Source organism: Lampris incognitus, chromosome 8 (assembly GCF_029633865.1).
Source record: "Lampris incognitus isolate fLamInc1 chromosome 8, fLamInc1.hap2, whole genome shotgun sequence".
NCBI lineage: Eukaryota > Metazoa > Chordata > Actinopteri > Lampriformes > Lampridae > Lampris > Lampris incognitus.
In genome coordinates, this window is record NC_079218.1 from 47,250,075 (window position 1) to 47,259,591 (window position 9,517).

A 9,517-nucleotide genomic window follows, 5' to 3' on the forward strand; every position below is an offset into this window, starting at 1 on the left:
ATGTTTTGTATACTGTGTGTGTGTGTGTGTGTGTGTGTGTGTGTGTGTGTGTGTGTGTGTGTGTGTGTGTGTGTGTGTGTGTGTGTGTGCGTGCCTGCCTGCCTGCCTGCCTGCCTGCCTGCCAATTTGGATGTCACCGCTGATATATAGCAATTACATTTGTATGCACTTGTGGGTCTTTTGTGTGTTGTGAGTCTGTGTGTCAGCGAGTGAAGAGTGTAACTTGGAGCTGGTTGGGTGGGGGTGGGGGGTGGGGTGGGGTGGGGGGATAAAGCCCTACAGTGGACCGACCGCCTGATCAGTCCCAGGCTACCAAGCTGATTCGGTTGCCTCAGTCATGTTCATTTTACAGGTGGTTCACATTTTAGGGACAGTATCATCTTCAGATTCTTGTCCTCTCCATCCGTCTGCTGCCCCCCCCCAACTCCCCCCACCCCCCCCACCCAGACCCACCCTTTCTGCTTGGCTGTTCCCCATCTTACTCCATGCGTTGTCCCCATTTACCCTCTTTCATCTCCTCGTTTTTCGTCTCTCCCTTTCCATCCCTCTATTTTGCTCTGTTAAAGTCTCTCCCCCCCTCCTCTCTCTCGCTCTCTGTCGCCCCTCTCTCTTTTTCTCTCTCCCCCCTCTCTCTCCCCTCTCTCACGCTCCCCCTCCCTCTCCCCCCTCTTTCTCACCCTTCCCCCTCCCCCTCTCTCTCTATCTCTCACTCCTCTATCTCTCTCTTGCCCCTCTCTCCCCCTCTCTCCCCTCTCTCACTCTCCCCCCTCTCCCCCTCCCTCTCCCCCCCTCTCTCTCTCAACCCTCGCTCTCCCCCTCTCTCACCCCTCCCTCTCCCATCTCTCTCTATCTCTCACCCCTCTATCTCTCTCTTGCCCCTCTCCCCCATCTCTCTCACCCCTTCTTCCCCCCTTGCTTTCTCTCTCTCGCTATCTCTCTCTCTCTCTCCCACCTTTCTCTCCCTCTCTCTCTTACCCCCCTCCTCCCTCTCTCTCTCTCATACCTCTCTCTCTCACCCCTCCCTCTCCCCCCTCTCTCGCCCCTCCCTCTCCTTCCTCTCCTTCCTCTCTCTCTATCTCTCTCCCCCCATCTCTCTCGCCCCTTCTTCCCCCCTCGCTCTCTCTCTCGCGTTATCGCTCTCTCTCTCCCACCTTTCTCTCCCTCTCTCTCTTACCCCCATCCTCCCCCCTCTCTCGCTCTCTCTCTCTCGCCCCTGTCTCTCACGCTCCCCTCCCTCTCTCCCCCTCCCTCCCTCCCCCTCTCTCGCCCCCCCCTCCCTCTCTGCACAGGACAAGTGAGCTTGTGAGGTACCGTGTAGTCACATTCAGAACGTCGTGTTGTTTCCTTAGCTGTTTCTAATCGGCAGAAGCTTCCAAGCTTTTAAAGCGGCGCGGTCTCGTGTTGAAAGCTCTCGCCGTTTTGTTTTTTTTGTTGAGAGGAAACGTCAGGGGTGAGCCTCCGAGGCCCCATCGCTGTCCCAACACACACCGCAGCTCACAGCCAAAGTCCTCTGCGGTGTTTCCATCTTCTGAGCTTGATAAAGCTGAGCTGAGCGCGGTGAAACCAAATCTTTTTGTTTGGTGACTCATCTCCAAAGTTTCTCCCGGGTTCGCACATCCCTGCCAGAAGCCACAGATACCGGCCCACAGGAGTGGTAGGTATATTGCAGGGTCGGTCACAGGTGGCAAAATCAAATACCAGAATATTTTTTACTTAATACCCGCATGTTGACGATATGATGATACCTTGTGGGTGGAGATTGGTGCTTTCATAAGATATTTACCGTAAAAAGAAAATGTTGGTAAACGGTCATCGGTAATGTGGACGTGATCAGGTGGAGATGTCAGCTGCAAAAGTGGAAGAAGTTTGGTATTTGGCATCACTTAACTGTACTGCAGCCTTTAAGACCAGGAAATGACAACATTTCAGTTACTACATCACAATATTACTGCGTTCAAAAAAGTCCCAGAACATTTCTAGTTTCATATCATGACGTCAGTACTGTACCCCAGCATTGCCCCGCTCTCGTTTAAAGACGTCGACACCACATAAAGTCCTCAGGTCTCAGATTTACTCCCAAACGCTAGGCCAGTCAACGGGTGAGTCCAGCGGTGTCCTCAGCCGGACGAATGACAACACAGGGAAGCAAGAGGAGAGGTAAAAGGGTTTTAAGAGAGCTTGTTTTAAGTGCTTTTAACCCCTGCAAGTCCCTAATGGGGTTTGTTTTTTTACATTTCCCATCAGCGCAGATGTTCTCTGAACTTGCTCACACACAAATCTGGAGAGAGAAAAAAATCTCAAAATCGGTGTTTTCTTTACTCGTGAGTCACATGTGACCACTGTGTGTATGAGTAGAGAAAACATCCCAAAATTACCGGTTAAAATCACGAGATGTTTGTGATTTTTGTCCCCCCACGTGACGTCGTTTTGCAGGTTGCGTCATCTCGCCGGGCACGAAAGGCTTTCCTTTTCTTGGAGACGAGCTGTTCTCACTCCCTGCCGTTCTCGTCAAACCAGTCCCGGTGTTTCCTGGACTTGTACCCAAGGGTGGTTTTGCGGGTGTTGAGCATGGTGGATTTGAGCAGGCTCTAGTGCTTCTGTCATCGGGATGTTCCTGCTGGAGGATTTCCCCGAGAGAGGCCTGAAGTCGCTGCCGGGTGGAGGTTTCGCTCAGGCTTTCGAGGTTCAGTCTTGGCGGGGTCTGCTTCTTCTGAACCCTCCTCTTCCTCGACACAAAAAGCACGTCTCCTACTCGCTCAGTGTAATTGAGAAAAATCAGATGTGTTTTGTGAATTGCTTGTGCAAAGTGCGACTATCCACATTTTTATCCCTTTAAATCCATGAACCAGCTCGGTGCCATGTTGTCTTGTCATACCAACCTTAGTGGTTAGATTTAGTGGGTTCGTAACACAGGGTTCAATCATGGACCAGTCCTCCTTGTGTCGTGCAGGGCCGGAGAGGTCCATCCCCTGCAGTCCACTTCTCCCCCCAGTCACATCTACACTCCTGCTGCACTGAGGCCGCAGATCTGCTCCACCTTCACAGACACGATGGATGCACCGGTAACTGGATCGATAGGATCTGATAGCGCAAGGCTTTCCTTTCCCTGACGTTTCAACAAGTTGGGCCACACAAGGGAATTTACTGGAATGGGCCAAAAGAGGAGAGAACAGTTTTGTGGATGCAGACGGTCAAGGTTTCCCAGCTGGTCCGACGACTTCGTATCCCAATAAAAGCTCCCTGGGATGCCGGACTCGGTCTAAGTGAGGTGGAAACTTCTCGGGCTCGGCTTGCGCTTTTGGCTGGGCCTCGTTTCATCACAAAACTGTCACCTTGAACCGAGTAAAGACACATCTAGCTAGTCTGGCACCCACTGACGGGGATGGGCTCGGTTGAAACGGCCGTGATATTTAATAACCTTTCCCTAGTGGGATTCCTTCATCCGGACTCATGTGTTGCTGATTTGCCTGGGCAAGTAGCAGGCTAGCCTGCATGACGCGGGGGGAAACATTTGTGAATGGGGAATTTGAGGGTTGCGAGTCATTTCCAACGAACACAACGCTGATATTCTGGTGACACACTTTCCCAGCTCCAGCTGTGTCTTCCCTCTCCTAACGCCGTCCTCACCCTTGGGCCGACATAAACAGGACATCCTATACGAACACTGCCGACCGCAGCAGCCCTTGCTGACTTTGTGTGTGTGTCTGTGTCTGTGTGTGTGTGTGTTGGTGTGGACGCTGGTTAGCTGCTTGACATTGGGTAATAATGTATTTACATACACAGGGCAGCAGCAGACCTCATCAAAGCCACGGCTGCTGTTTAAGACTAGCTGCCTTGTTGCGTTGCCTACAAACAAATAGGGATCGCCTGTTCGAATCCCCCGTGTTACCTCCGGCTTGGCCGGGGGTCCCTCCAGACACAATTGGCCGTGTCTGCGGGTGGAGACGCCGGATGTGGGCACGTGTCCTGGTCGCTGCACTAGCGCCCCCTCTGCCCCCCTGGTGAAACTCCTCGCCGTCAGGTGAAAAGAAGCGCTTTTTTGGGGGGGGGCAGCGTGATCCTCCCACGTGCTACGTCTCCCTGGTGAAACTCCTCACCGTCAGGTGAAAAGAAGCGGCTGGCGACCCCACATGTATGGGAGGAGGCGTGCGGTAGTCTGCAGCCCTACCCGGATCGGCCGAGGGGGGGTGGAGCAGCGGCCGGGACGTGGAATGGGGGTTAACTGGCCAAGTACAGTTGGGGAGAAGAAAGGCAGAAAAAGGCCAAAAAAAATAAAATAAAAATTGGTCGGTGGGAGACTAAATGGTCTCAGACAAAAGTATGTTTCATCTCAGATAATTTCCCCTCCAGTATCTGGCATCGCTTCTTAAATCATACCGTTTGCACTTATGTTGACTGAGTCAAAGTCCCTGTGTTAGTTTAACGGAGTCGTGGCGAGCGAGGGAGCCCAGCTAGACACCGCCAGTAAACGGCAGGAGCTCTCCAGGCCGGTCTGCCGGCGAAACGCCGCGCGCACATGTGCGAGAACAACACCGCCGCCGCCGCCGCCACCACCACACGCGCACACACAAGGCTGCAGAGACCAGAGAGTTCACCGCCCCACAAATTCAATTCATTAATTTTTTTTTTTTTAAAGATGGGGAAGGCTGATTTTAGGGAAACCATTACCATTGTTCTGCACAGAGAATGGAAAAACCAAAACCATAAAACACTTCTCTCTCTCTCTCCCTCTCTCTTTTTTAATCCTGGCTGGCCTGACCTTCCTGTCCCTTGCAGAGAGTTTGGCTTGATAAAGACATTTAATGAGTATAAGCACTAAGCGGTATTACAGGATGTGCTGACCGGGGGGGGGGTGGGGGTGGGGGTGGGGGGGTCTGACTCGCTCTCTCTCTCTTTCTCTCTCCCTCTCTCTTTTGTTCATAAATTCTCAGCACTCTGGTTATTTTATCTCTTCTCTCTCTCTCATAATTTCTCTGGTGATATCTTTTGTCTCTCCCCCCCCTCCCCAGGTTGAGGACGACGGGGTTGGTAGTCCTGCAGCGTTAGGCTGAGCTGCCGCGTGTCCTGTCCCCCTCGTTACGCGGGGGACTAAACGGTAGATATAAGTACGTCAGGCCGATAAAGGAAGGATCGGTGAGGTCAAATCGAAGGGCGGTCCCCCGATTCCACCACACACCCCAGTCAGCGACACGCAAGCTACACCGCCTCGTCCCATCTGGTCCCACGGAGAAGAACACAGCACGGAGAAAAACGTCAACGTTTGACAAATTTCTTTTTTCATTTTTATTATTATCCTTTTCTTTCTTCTTCTTTTTTTTTTTTAAACTAGAAAAATCTAGCGGCCCCGAATAGAACCTTGTGGCGGGCCGGCTTTGGCCCGCGGGCCCCACTTTGGGCAGCCCAGCTCTAAAGGCTTTAGCTGATTTTTGGCCTGCTTCGTTTACATGGACGGTTGTTTCACAGTAATCAGCGGAAACCCCAAAAAGATGTTCCGAGCGAGGCGCGCGCACAAACACGCGCGCGCGCGCACAACACGCACACACAAAGACAGAAAGAAGCTGAAAGAGGTCATGTCAACGACATTTGTTATGAATTTTCTCGTCTAGATTCCTGTCAGGAACACAATGTGAAGTCTTTTTCCATTTTCATCTGCGAGTGCCGCGGAGGAAGAGAATAGAACCTTTCAGCTACAGCGTTCGGGTCGAACCCCCCCCCCCCAACCAGGTGGCAGTCAGCGTGCTGGGAGTCTGAAGCCAGGAAGCGTCTTGGCAGACGTCCGCATCTCTCCAGGTGCAGGCGTGCATAGGGAAACACTCAGCTCCAGTTTAAGGCGAGAGGAAGGAACGGTTTGTCCACGAGACACAACAGCAACAACAGTCGGGGGAGGCGGACGAAGGCGGAGTGTTCTTCGGCCGTCCGCGCTGTCACGAGAAAACATCCCCGGATCCCGTTTTTCTCGGCGTTTCTAATCGACGTGGCCAGCATTAAATAGGCCAAGAAAACTTCCGAGGCCCAGGACTCGTTAAATCCTTTTAACTCCACTGCATGGTTAAAACGACAACAACGACGACAACAACAACAACACGGTGCAAAAGCTGACATTTCCATTTGCAGGCTCCCATTTTGGATATGCAAGGTTTCCCCCCAAAAAACGTGTGTATGGATGAGCATGTGTTCGCATGAACGCATGCATATGTGTGCAGGTTTCTCTGCGCGTTTGCACGTGCGCGCGCACGTGCGCGCGCACGCGCCTGTGGCTTTGGAGCGTATTCTTGCGCCCAGTCTCTGACCACGTTGTGCAGGGAGACTGACATAGATTGGTATTCGACCAGTGGTTTCTCCTCATGCGCCCCACAGCGAAATGGCAGCTGTCCTCTGTTTAGCTTGGCGTCGTCAGGATAAACTAAACACTATAAATATCCAACCGGAGAATTATGACACTGGACACAATTGGGGAATATGTCAGCGTTTCGGTGGAGGGGGTGAATGACATGACGAGGCAAACGCAACAACAGGGGAAAGACTGTGAGGTTGGCATTTATTTTGTCAAGCGGCTAGCCTAAACACAGGGATCTGAAGTAACTCTGACTAAACACGATCACCGCTGTAAACCAACACGCTGGTCGGCTTCCAGGTAAAGACGCTGATTTTCATGCGACCTGGACCGTCCTGCTAACAACCATAGTGTGACCAACTCATTTTGTTTCCTGCTTCCGGTGTGGGAGGATGGCGGCGCGAATTCACCTTTGCGGCGGCCTCACCCAGTGCCGTCCATGTGGTGTCTTTGCCCACGTCTGCGTCTAAGTTTTGTCTTTGTTTGATGGCTGGGAGACCTGGCGCTGGATCGGCTGGGACAGCTTGGTCTGCTGCGTCCTGTGGGCCCAGAGACCACGGCCCTGCCTGGAGATGCACCCAAAGAGGACGATCTGACAGGATGCGGGAGCGGGGCAGGCTAAGCTAACTGCTAGCCAATGCAGACCAGCACTTCTGATAACACCGAGGGCGGTCTGGCGGCGGCCTGGCCTAGCCTCGACTGTGTTTTAGTGCCGTCATGTGGCGTGCGGGGAGGTGTGCTCGATGGTGTCTGGCTGGGAGAGCTGGCGTTGGATGGGCTGGGGGAGTCTGGTCTGCTGCATCCTGTGGGCCCGGGATCGAGGCCCTGCCTGGAGCTGCGCACGAAGAGGAAATACCGAGGGCGGTCTGACAGGATGTGGAAGCGGGACAGGCTAAGCCCATGCAGTCCATGCAGACCAGCAGTTCTGACAGTCATCCTGGCTGGCGTTCGTTCTCTGGACAGTGGAATTGTTTGGACCGTGTTGTTAACTGTTTGTGTGTGTGTTTTTTGTTGTTGTTGTTGTTGCTTTGTTCTCTGTTTTTGTATATTTCTGGTGGTGTCGTTTTGGGGGAAATTTGGGACGTGTGTTCTTGTTTTTTTGTGTCACACTGCTGGGGGCTGGCGGGATTTCATTTCTTTTGTGTACGCAAGCGCACAAAAGAAAACGACAATATAAATTGTTCCTGATTCTTACAAGGGGGACTGCAAATGAACTGGAGGTGTGAGTTGCGGTTAATTCTAACGGCCAGGCAAATAAAACACACGGCCACGTTTGACGTCCACGTTAATCGGTACTGCTTGATCTTTGACTTTGTCCTGCAGCTTTGAAAATGAACGGGCGAGTAAAGAAAGGGCATTTTCACTCTTCCCAATGATATTTGCGTGTTGTCGGCGCTTTGCGGAAGGTGACTATCACACAACTATATCCAAGTTGGATTTTTGATATTCAACGCAGGCAGTGGGTTTTGCCTAACGGTGGAAGTCACAGAACGATAATATATATTTAACGATATTCGTGCCCCAGTAGCAAGTAAGATAGGAAAGGGAGCTTATATATCGAGGGCTTAGCCGATGGATGAGTCTTTGATGTGTTGGCATATGGAAGTGTGCGCACATGTGCATACATATACATGCATGCATGCATGCATTCAATTGTGCATGTGTGATCTCTGCCCATATCACTGAAATGGCTGACATCAATGAGAGAAATGCATGAGACAGATGTCACCAGCGTCCCAGCAGACACATGTAAGCCTTAACAGCTGGCGGAAGAGGCTTCTGAAAAGTAAGCGAAGGGCAAAACTGCCCGCGGGACAGCGTCTCCGTCCTGAGACTCGTCGCCTTTACTGGGACGCCTATCTGGCCTGCCAGCTTGTTCGTGCGGTGGAAGAGGACGAGGTAAAGACGCGCCAGGAGGTTTCGGTTGTAGTCTTGCCCTCCGTTAGAGGACAGTCAGGACAAAGAGGGACTCGAGGTCTTCTCGGCGGCCCGCGGCTTCTCACGCTGGGAGCAGGTCTTCCCCCTCCTCGTCGCTGGAGAAGGAAGACGGGGAGCGGTGGGGAGCTCCCTTTGGTGTGCGTGGACAATAAATTCCCCCTAATATCCCTGTATCCTCGACTCGTGCCCCCCGCCACCCCCGCCCCAACCACATCTACCCCCATCCGACCAGATCTGATGGAGCCCCCCCCCTTTTTTTTCTTATTCTGCTGGGGTTTCACGGCACTCAGCTAGATAGACAAAATACAGCACATCTCAAATAACCACCGTCAATAAACCACAGACCAGCCGTATAATTTGACTCCATTGTTGAACGTCCAGGGATTTGCTTTTTCAGATAAATTAAAGCGAAACACTAATATTTAAAAAGTCGGGGACAGTGGATATTTGGCTAGTGGTTGTCGGCTGTGGAGCTTCTGGCTCAGGACGAGACTCCAGTGGAAGGTACCTCCTGACCAGCTCTGAACAACAAACAGTCTTTTCTAGCATCTTTCCTAACAATAAACAAGCCACAGGATAACCTCAGAATAACCCAAAATCTGACGTGTTTGCTTGAATGCCATGTTGTTTAAGGGATCACAGAGGACAACGGTGATTCAGAAGGAAACTTAGGTGGTTTCCTTGCATCTGGTGGCTGAGGTGTGCAGCAGGGTAGGGTATTTAGACCTGGCAGTTCTTAAGATGGCCTATCTGAATCAGAGTGTGAGGCGTAAGCAGACATGTATAAGTTTGTCTGTTTAACGTGAGTGTCGAAACGATATCCTGTGGACACAAAATGTGTGTCGTCCTTGTTATGACGTACTGGGGCATTCAATTCACCACAGAAGCGATTAGCTTGATGCTATATCCTGCGTTCATATGGCTGTTGATACTATATCCTGCGTTCATATGGCTTTTGTTTTCTTCCTTCCAGACAAAACCATGGCCAGCGCTGTTAATTTCCACTCTGAGGCCAACGTCGGAAACCTAAATACTCGCGAGCTATAAGGAAACCACGCTAATACGTGCCGAAGTGAAAACGCCTATTAATAGAGCAGTGAAAAGCGGAGCAGGCCAGCAGCAGGCTGTAAAACTGAAACTGGCTGCAGGCACGGGCATGGGTTTGGCTACAGTAAATCTGATAAATACACATCACGCCGTAGGCCTTCACTCGTACAGTCACTGTTCCCAAACACTGGGCCCGCC